This window comes from Littorina saxatilis, linkage group LG1 (assembly GCF_037325665.1).
Source record: "Littorina saxatilis isolate snail1 linkage group LG1, US_GU_Lsax_2.0, whole genome shotgun sequence".
Classification (NCBI taxonomy): Eukaryota; Metazoa; Mollusca; class Gastropoda; order Littorinimorpha; family Littorinidae; genus Littorina; species Littorina saxatilis.
The window spans coordinates 75,800,165-75,811,256 of NC_090245.1; the positions used below are offsets into that span (position 1 = coordinate 75,800,165).

An 11,092-nucleotide genomic window follows, 5' to 3' on the forward strand; every position below is an offset into this window, starting at 1 on the left:
TTGCGGGACACGACAAGAAAGACATATTCACTGAAATGCAATTTATTTGGTGCAGGATCGAGCACTTGTAGTGGTCAGTAAATCAGAGAACGGATCAATACGGGGGAGTGAATGGGACAGCTCATCAAACAGTGGACAGGGAGGAAGGCAGGAGAGATCTGAGCGGCGAACATCGATACATCCTCCTGCGTTCAAGGGCTGCAACTCCTACGTACACAATTCACACAGCATATTAACTCTACCTGTCCCGAGATAAGCCAAATGGTCCTAAGAGGACGTACAAACTAATTAGTCAGTCAATCAGTCGCGTTCAAACGAGTTAGATTTTACGAATATGACAGTTTTTCTTCGCCATTTAGGCAGCCATACCCAGTTTTCGGGAGATGCATGCTAGGTATTTTCGTGTTTCCGTAACCCACCGAACTCTGGCATACAGGGTGACCCAAAAAAAAGAGTACCCAAACAAAACGTCATAAATTGAACAAAAATAAAGCAATCTTCATAAAATTTATTTACACACACAAGTAGCCTCTGCATGATTTGCACAGAACATTTTAGCGTTCTAGCTTGTCTTTCAGGAAAGTTATGCTCATTCTACAGAACATGCTCCAAATGGCCTCCGCGCCGATTCAGGCAAACTTGAACTCGCCGCGCAAAGTTATCAATCACCCGCACACACTCCTGTTGCGAGATTCCGCGAATGGTTGTTGTGATGGCTCACTTGAGTTCTGCGATTGTCTGTGGGCTGTTCCTGTAGACGTTGTCTTTCAGGAACCCCCAAAGATAGAAATCTGGGGGATTTAAATCCGGGGGAGGCCATTTGGAGCATGTTCTGTAGAATGAGCATAACTTTCCTGAAAGACAAGCTAGAACGCTAACATTTTTTGTTGAAATCATGCAGAGGCTACTTGTGTGTGTAAATACATTTTATGAAGATTGCTTTATTTTTGTTCAATTTATGACGTTTTGTTTGGGTACTCTTTTTTGGGGGTCACCCTGTAAGTTACTGGATATGTTCCGTGCGCAGTTGGTCTATGCTTTGCGTGTATACACATAAGGTTCAAGCGCATAAGTTGGGCTGGGAGATCGAACCAATCTCCTCTCTTTAACCCATACCTTCGTGGTCGGCTGGGCGTTAAGCAAACAAACAAACATCTTTAACCCATCAGGATTCGAACCACGAACCGTACACGTGGAAGGCTCACGTCTTAGCAACTCTAGGCTAATCTGCCCGTCTGAGGAAAATCAACACACGACTTAATAGGTGAGGGAATCGATGGAGAGATTGGCGTGGGAATCCGCGTGAGGATCAGCAGCTGAACAATAAAATGCATGCGTGATAAGCTGGTAGCTCAATTTGCACTCTGTCCGCTGCCTCATTTGTGATGAGTCGAATGCTATCGATTTATTTTGAGAAAGAAACTGGCATGTTGTAAAACCAACTGCATTTAGTTATTTGCTGTCTCAGAAGAAGTTAAAGGTATGCTGACCTCCCAAAAGCAAACACACGCACATGTCTCAAATCGCTCCAGTTCGATTTAGGGTTTGGAATGATGCCAATGTACACCATGCAAGAATACCCTTAAAAATCAGTGTTATAATGATTACGCCGTGATTGGGACATTTTTGCATTTACACAGATTCTAATTCCCTGCGGGTATTGTTTGCTAGATGAATGGGTCACCGCCAACAATAGAAAAGAAAGTGACAATGAAAGAAATTAGGACTTTGAAATGAATCCCTCCAGTTGAAAGGGCCAGAAGAGTTTTCACAACGAAACCGTTCCTGTATTTATAATGATTGATTTATTTAGCATAGTGAAAGAGCATTTTCAATTTTTTCATTGAAAGTATGTCTTGATTAAGTTACTAATAGGTTATTGATAAGTTAGCTGTCGACGTATCTCAACGTATCTCGACGTATGAGTAAACTACCTGTAACGTATTCGTAGCGTATGTCTAGCGTATGCCTAACGTGTGAAGGGCACGTCAGCATACGTCTACAAATTTTGAACATGTTCAAAAAACAATTTCGGCCTCAGCGTACAACAACGTAAGCCAGCTTATGCCAGCTTATGCCAGCTTATACCAGCGTGCTTTTAACGTATGCTACTTATACCAAACCTCCAGCGTTTCGATGAAAATTCTCATAAGTCGGCATAAGTTACTGCTATACGTTATAGTGTGACAGCCCCATAAATCACAACGGATGTCTCTATGACTTGTTAAGGTTTAATTCACTAGAAAACTTCTACAAAACGGTCTTTTCAGTATCTTTGAGATGATTGTTCTTCTGGGGGGAAGGAGAGAGAGGAGAGGGGGCGTGGGGACGGCAAGGGGTACAGCGAGGAGGGTGGTGTCGAATGTCATGTCCAATATAGGCATTGAGCCCCCCAATTCAGTTCGTCTTATCGCTCCTGCATGCACGCGAGTTGTATAGCGCATATAATAGCCCTCAACTGACCCCTCACGTCACGTCCTTTGCGAAGGCAGCCATGTCTAGCGGCTCAGTCATGCCTGTACTGACGCTGATGGGGTCTATGTCGACCAAAAGAGTGGGATTCCCTGTAGGTGGAGTTCCTGTAGGGGCATTCCCTGTATACAGGGAATCCCACAGGTTGGAGTTTTTCAATAAAACTTGCAAACCATACTCAAATTTTTAAGGAAAAAAAGAAGATATAAACAAAACATCAAATTCTACCGATGTCGCTAAGCATCACGTGACTTTCAGCGATATCAGCGAAACGCTACAGGAACCACACCCTGTGGTATTCCCTGTAAACAGGGAATCCACCTTCAGGAACTCCACCTACAGGGAATCCCACTCTTTTGGTCGACATAGACCCCATCAGCTGTACTGACCCTTCCCGAATCCACGCGTGAAGTAGCATTGTCCTAAATCGATGAGGTCCGAAGTTCCAGCCTGCAGATTGAGGCCGGCCAGGTCAGTCCACTGATGCCGTTGACCTCAACAGACGCGTAAGCCTCAAGGCTAACACTTGACCGGAGTGAACCAGAGAAAAACAAGTCGCGTGAAGCAAAATTCAATACATTAAATTATAGTCAATCTGTCGAACTCACAGAATGAAGCTGAACGCACTGCATTTCACGAAGAGAATAGCTTTGTCGATACCCCGCGGCCAAGAAAGCGCTGAAACATTCACGTGAAAAGCGTACCGGCCCGCTGATCGCTTTAAGTGACAAGCCAGTATTGTGCAGTAGCGTAAAGCGCTTTACAGGAAAGCGCACTTTTCTTTCTTCTTTTTAACTTTGTGATCTTGGTTTTAATCCAAATTCAGCATATTTAATTTTTTGGATTCTAGAAATGATAAAAAAAAATAAGGTGAAATTATTTGTAGATCGATTGCTAAAAGGTCAATCCCATAGTCCGGGCTTTGTCGACGATTGCTTGACCAAAAATTTCAATCAATTTGATCGAAAAATTAGGACGTGACAGTCTGAAATTTCACAAAAAGCCGGATATGACGTCATCGAAGAGTTTTACCGAAACGTCAATAAAAAAAATTACAAACGTCTCGGGGTGTCATCTGGACGAATTTGTATGAAAAGTTTCATGAAGATCGGTCCAGTAGTTATCACACACACGCACACACGCTCGCACACACGCACGTACGCACGTACCACACAAACACACACACCCACACACACACACACAAACACACACACACGTACACACACACACACACACACACACACGTACACACACACACACACACACACACACACACACGCACACACGCACACACATATATATGTTACAGGCATTAAGTGAAACCAGGCATTACGCGTAATGCCTGAAATGTTCAGGCATTACGCGTAATGCCTGTGACCACTAGGCATTACACGTAATGCCTAAAAATACCAGGCATTACACGTAATGCCTGATATATGACTCTCAAAATTACGCTTATTGCCTGAAGCAATACACATTACCTTTTGGATGACGGTGAGAACATTTTTTAAGGACAAAGTGTTGACAAAATGTCATGGTGTGAATATAGTAACTGACATTCAATCAAGTGAGCTTTGAAATGAATGCACATTTTAATTTTGCGATTATGAGTGATGGTTCGCAATGCAAAATAATGTATTTCTGACATAGTGTTCACCACAGTTTGAATTTCACGTAAGTGTGAGTGCATGTCACAATGGAAAGCCGAGGTCCAATATTTCCAGTCGAGTTTTCACCAGTTGCTTATTCGTCACCATGGAGGATAATGAAAAAGAACAATTGTTTACTCGACGTTTGTTTGAACATTATGAAAAGGACGGCAGAAAGTTGCTCCCGAAAGCTGTGTACTTCAGAACAATCGAAGAAGTAAAAGCTGCCTTCCAGAAAACGACAAAGTCACGTCATGAGTATCATCTCTTGGGAAAGTAAGTGATGTGTGGTGTTTGTCAAAAACAGATTTGAGTGTTGGTATTCAGCTCTACGTCTATCGTGAAACAATACTGAAACCGGGTTATCTCCAATGCTGTCTCTGATAGAGTAATTGACACATAATTATAATGTCACAGGGAGGTAACAAAAAAAGGCTAAGTATACTGACTGTATCGTTCTTGCTAGAACAAAAACAGCTAATAAGAAAATTGCGTTGTGTTATCTCACATACCGGGGCTGTTGAAAGCTACGATATCAAATTATTATTAATGTTCGCTTGAGACACACTGTGTAAACGGTATTTTTTTTCTCATAAGGAAGATTTGTTATTATTATTCGACGTAAGTTGTTCACGATCTTTAGTAGTTTGAATGTAGCGCTCGGGTACATTGACATGTTGTTGTTGTTTTAGCAAGATGAATTCAATCTGGACCCTGTCCTACGTGAACCCCAGTTTACCAATCTTTGTGCGCAGAGTGTCAGAAGAAGAAACAAAACTTGACTAAATATAAAAACGAGCGTGAGTCAAAGGTGTTGTTGTTCGACCGATTCTATCAAACGATATTCAGGCATTACACATAATGCCTGGTTTCACTTAATGCCTGTAAGAGGTTTCAGGCATTACGTGTAATGCCTGACAATGATTTTCAGGCATTACACGTAATGCCTGGTATTTTTAGGCATTACGTGTAATGCCTAGTGGTCACAGGCATTACGCGTAATGCCTTAACATTTCAGGCATTACGCGTAATGCCTGGTTTCACTTAATGCCTGTAACATATACACCTACCTCCCTTGTCTCGATTGCCCTTCTATGTTAAAACATTTAGTCAAAATTTGACTAAATGTGAATGTAAAAATGGGAAGGAAACTAATCTGAAGCTGGACTGACGAATGTGTCACTTATAGGTGTCATGGTGTCCATATAACACTATAGCAGTCCGTGCTGCAGGGTACTTTTATCTGTAAATGTCCTTCGCTCCTTTTGCTTAAAGGTCAGATAGATTGAATTACGAGTCATGCTGTTAGCCACTCTTTAAACCCGTGTGTGTGTGTGTGTAGGTGCGTGCGGGAGTGTGTGTGTGTGTGTGTGTGTGTGTGTGTGTGTTTACGAGTTCTTGCTCTCACAGAAATTAGTCTCTCTTCGACAAGAAACAGTCAAACTAAGTTAAAAACGCCATTGCATTTGCAGAGCCCATGCAAGGAACACAGGGAACATGCATTTCCAAACAGCAGACACGCGTGTATATCAGCGCTGCAGATGACCATTATCGGATGTTTTATTTAATTTATTTATTCATTCATTTTAATTTAATTTAATCCTTTTTTTCTATAGAGATAACAATTTATATTATTGCCTCGTTTTAATGTGATAGATATAGTGTAATCTATATTCTACAAGATCATAACTATACGAGATAGAGAAATTGGTTGTATGTATCTGCAAGCTCGGCCGGAGCAGGTTATGACGACGTTTATAGACTTCGGACACCGATTGACCAATAGTTTGATGTGTTAGTTCTAAACATTCTTCCATAGGAAACAGCAAGCGCTAAAGTGTTTCCAGAATGACGTACGTTGTCTCGGTGACTTTGGCATCATGAGCATGGGAAAATCAGGCCCCTGCCAGACTAGTTTGACACGACCTCATTTACATGATATCACCACGTGTGAATTGAACGATATTGTTATCTCATGGGTGGTCTCTCTCACGTATGTAGGATAAAAAAAAATCATCCAAAACAGAAGTGACAGTAACCATGCTTCTACCATTTGTTTTTCTGTTCCGGACAGATTGAAGGTTAATTTCTGTTTCTACAAGTATCATTCGGTTGTCAAATAATAGTGTTCCTTAGATACACGCCTCTAAAAGCCTTTACTTGAAGATTGCAGTCCTCACCCTTTGACTTATGCCAACAAACTATGATGACGTCAGGTCTATCGGTTGACTTGAGCCTCTATCAAATAAAAAATAAAAAACTTGACAAATACGCAATTGACTGTGACGACAGTCTGTTTCATGTACTCACAGTTGAAAAACATTTTTTCAAACCTCCCCACCAACAAAGAAATGAACCTGCCGTCTGCAACTTTTCCAACCCGACGTCTGCTTATTTTGCATATTGGACAAAATCAACTTGAACCCGAAGAAGTGAACCAAATCTATGGATTTCACTGTTTGGCTCTCCCAGAGAAATGCCAACTGTCACCATGGACTTCAGTGCTTGCCTGCGGGATTAGCCTAATCGGATTTCCCGAGGTGCATTGTGCTCACAAATTGTCGTCTGCTGCGGAATTATTGCTGGGGATTCGTGGCTGCTTGCTGGCTGTTCCATCTCCAGCGCGGCATTCTTTCTCCTCCCTCCTCCCCTTCCCTCAATACATTCCCCTTCCAAACACAAAATACCTCGTCCCTTCGGTTTTCTACGAGGTACATCTTTGAATTCCATTCAAAATAATCTCTGTTCAGTCGTTTGTCCACAGTCGGTTGTTCCTTCTTGATGCATGCTCTTTCACTGTGTTTTCCTTTGCTCTGGCCTTACTGTGCATCACAAATTACACACACACCCGCACGCACGCACACACACTATTATACGATATATATACACGCACGCACGCACGCACGCACACACACACACACACACACACACACACACACACACACACACACTGTTTTCACATTACAGACACAGTTTATTCCAGCCCCACTTCACCGTCTGTTAGTTATTGCACATTAGGCTGGAGCCTCACAAGTCAGTTTCCCTTCCTTCCACCCCTCTTCTTACAATTTACATTGTTTTCTCCAATACCCTAGCTCTCTTCTCTTTCTTAGTTTTTTCCCTCTCTACATCTCCCTTTTCAAGCAGAAAAATTCCCCCCTCCCTCAACCTTTTCCATTCCACCCATAAGCAAAAAGTGTCGTCTGAAAATGACAGTGTCGTCTGCCGAGGTGGCTGCAGCTGCAGACAACATAGCAGAAATGGCGCGAATCCCGCTGGCTTCTGTCGTCTGCTTCTTCAGTTCAGTCTCGGAGCACGTCTCGTGCGATTTGCACGACCATTGTGATTTTTTTTCTTCTGTGGTGCAATCAAAGAGAACTAATTAGCTCGTGAGTAATTAATTCCCATTCTCCCCCTTGAATATCTTATCAGTGAGGGAATTGTGTGCAGCAGATAAATGATTTATCCGTCAGTTCCTCATTTTGATTCGTTTGGAGGTAGAGGGTCATAGGGTGAGTATGATGGGGTTTTCTATTTTGTCTTTAAAAGCTTCTGTAGTTTTATAAACAAGTCGTACAACTCGATTTCAAAACGTTTAGTCAATCTGCCTGCCTAAAATATAGAAACTGAACACAAGACGATATAACTATTACCGAGATTAGTAAGTCCTGGCTTGCCCAATGCCGTAACCCTGCGACCGAGACAGTGTTGAGTCGGCGGTCTTGTTAAATTAGGGGAAAAGTGCATTTCATTTTTATAACACAGATTTTCTTTATTTGAACACATTTTTTAATTCAAACACAGCATGATATTTTTGGATTCACGAAATCATAAAAAAACCACACTCGTGTTTGAACCTGTTATTTCAATTTTATTTTGTAGCAAAATGTTAAGTAACAAGTACGTTAAATTATTTCTTAAGCATTCAATATGAAATTCGATCCCATTGTCCGGACAAAGAGCGTTTGACCAACATTTTAATGAGGTCGCGACAGTGCCGACACTATTTTGTTCATGTCAGAAATAACGCCATAAAGGCATTTATTGCGTGGAGAAAACTAAAGTGGGGGGATATCATCTGGGAGAATTCCCATGAAAAGTTTCAGTAATGTCCAGTAATGTTCCAGTAATCGCTCCACACACACGCACGCACGCACGCAAACAGAGACAACGACAACACAGACACACGTACAGACATACACAGTACACAACTCAACACGACACAACAAAGTCTTACACACACACACACACACACACACACACACACACACACACACACACACACACACACACAACAACAACAACAACAGCCATACAGCGCTAGAGGGAAAACAATAGACGAACTCCGGGATTAACTCTCTCTGTATATATATATATTATATAAACCCGACAGAGGTTTTTTTCCGAACATCGCCTATCAAAGATTCACATAACAACAGCTACGGGACAGCTACAGCTGTCAGTGAGAGAAGGGAGGGAAGGAACTCTAGTCCCCGCCTGCGTTAATGAGGTTGGTTGGACAGCATCAACTGCGGATGTTCTGCTTGATGCAGCACTTATCACGTGATACCTACAGGTCGATGACACCAGCGGTGGGATCAAGTTTACTTGTGATGGGTGCTGAACCTCTGATCATCTATATATATATGTTACAGGCGTTAAGTGAAACCAGGCATTACGCGTAATGCCTGAAATGTTCAGGCATTACGCGTAATGCCTGTGACCACTAGGCATTACACGTAATGCCTAAAAATACCAGGCATTACACGTAATGCCTGAAACCTGTTTGATAGAATCGGTCGAGCAACAACACCTTTGACTCTCGCTCGTTTCTTCTTCTTCTGACACTCTGCGCACAAAGATTTGTAAAGTGGGATTCACGTACGTAGGACAGGGTCCAGATTGCATTCATCTTGCTAAAACAACAACCGCATGTCAATGTACCCGAGCGCTACATTCAAACTACTAAAGATCGTGAACAACTTACGTCGAATAATAATAACAAATCTCCTTTATGAGAAAAAAACCCCGTTTACACAGTGTTTCTCAAGCGAACATTAATAATAATTTGATATCGTAGCTTATTTAACAGCCCCGGTATGTGAGATAACACAACACAATTTTCTTATTAGCTGTTTTTGTTCCAGCAAGAACGATACAGTCAGTGTACTAAGCCTTTTTTACATTTAGTCAAGTTTTGACTAAATGTTTAAACATAGAGGGGGGAATCGAGACGAGGGTCGTAATGTGTGTGTGTCTGTCTGTGTGTGTGTGTGTGTGTGTGTGTATGTGTGTGATGGTGTGTGTGTATGTGTGCGTGTGTGTGTTTGTGTGAGTGTGTCTGTGCGTGTGTGCGTGTGTGTGTGTGTCTGTGTTTGTGCGTGTGTGTGTGTGTGTAGAGCGATTCAGAGTAAACTACTGGACCGATCTTTATGACATTTTACATGAGAGTTCCTGGGTATGATATCCCCAGACGTTTTTTTAATTTTTTCGATAAATGTCTTTTATGACGTCATATCCGGCTTTTTGTAAAAGTTGAGGCGGCACTGTCACACCTTCATTTTTAAATCAAATTGATTGACATTTTGGCCAAGCAATCTTCGACGAAGGCTGGACTTTGGTATTGCATTTCAGCATGGAGGCTTAAAAATTAATTAATGACTTTTGTCATTAAAAATCTGAAAATTGTAATTATTTTTTTATAAAACGATCCAAAATTACTTTTATTTTATTCTTCATCATGTTCTGATTCCAAAAACATATGAATATGTTATGTTCGGATTGAACACAAGCTCTGAAAATTAAAAATATAAAAATTATGATTACAATTAAATTTCCGAAATCATTTTAAAAACAATTTCATTTTATTCCTTGTCGGTTCCTGATTCCAAAAACATATAGATATGATATGTTTGAATTAATAACACGCTCAGAAAATTAAAACGAAGAGAGGTACAGTAAAGCGTGCTATGCAGCACAGCGCAACCGCTACCGCGCTAAACAGGCTCGTCACTTTCACTGCCTTTTGCACTAGCGGCGGGCTACGGTCATTGTCAAAAACTGCAGTGCGTTCAGTTTCATTCTGTGAGTTCCACAGCTTGACAAAATGTAGTAAGTTCGCCTTACGCGACTTGTTGTTACCTCCCTTTGACATTATAATTATGTGTCAATTACTCTATCAGAGAAAAGCATTGGAGATAACCCGGTTTCAGTATTGTTTCACGATAGACGTTGAGCTGAATACCAACACTCAAATCTGTTTTTGACAAACACCACACGCACATCACTTTCTTTCCCAAGAGATGATATTCAGGACGTGACTTTGTCGTTTTCTGGAAGGCAGTTTTTACTTCTTCGATTGTTCTGAAGTACACTCGGGAGCAACTTTCTGCCGTCCTTTTCATAATGTTCAAACAAACGTCGAGTAAACAATTGTTCTTTTTCATTATCCTCCATGGTGACGAATAAGCAACTGGTGAAAACTCGACTCGAAATATTGGACCTCGGCTTTCCATTGTGACATGCACTCAGTCTTACGTGAAATTCAAACTGTGGTGAACACTATGTCAGAAATACATTATTTTGCATTACGAACCATCACTCATAATCGCACAATAAAATGTGCATTCATTTCAAAGCTCACTTGATTGAATGTCAGTTACTATATCCACACCATGACATTTTGTCAACACTTTGTCATAAAAATATGTTCTCACTGTCATCCAAGAGGTAATGTGTATTGCCTGAATTGCTTCAGGCAATAAGCGTAAATTTGAGAGTCAAATTTCAGGCATTACGTGTAATGCCTGGTATTTTTAGGCATTACGTGTAATGCCTAGTGGTCTCAGGCATTACACGTAATGCCTGAACATTTCAGGCATTACACGTAATGCCTGGTTTCACTTAATGCCTGTAACATATATATATACGACTTGTGTCTGTGTGTGTGTCTGTGTGTGAGTTCGCGATGC

At 41.3% G+C, this 11,092-nt stretch overlaps 1 long non-coding RNA gene across 1 annotated transcript in view; it reads left to right on the top strand.

Annotated features, from left to right (window-relative positions):
* Positions 1 to 11,092, top strand: part of LOC138979477 (uncharacterized) — a 98,075-nt gene that overhangs the window by 84,460 nt on the left and 2,523 nt on the right. The gene's annotated exons all lie outside the window — the stretch shown is intronic.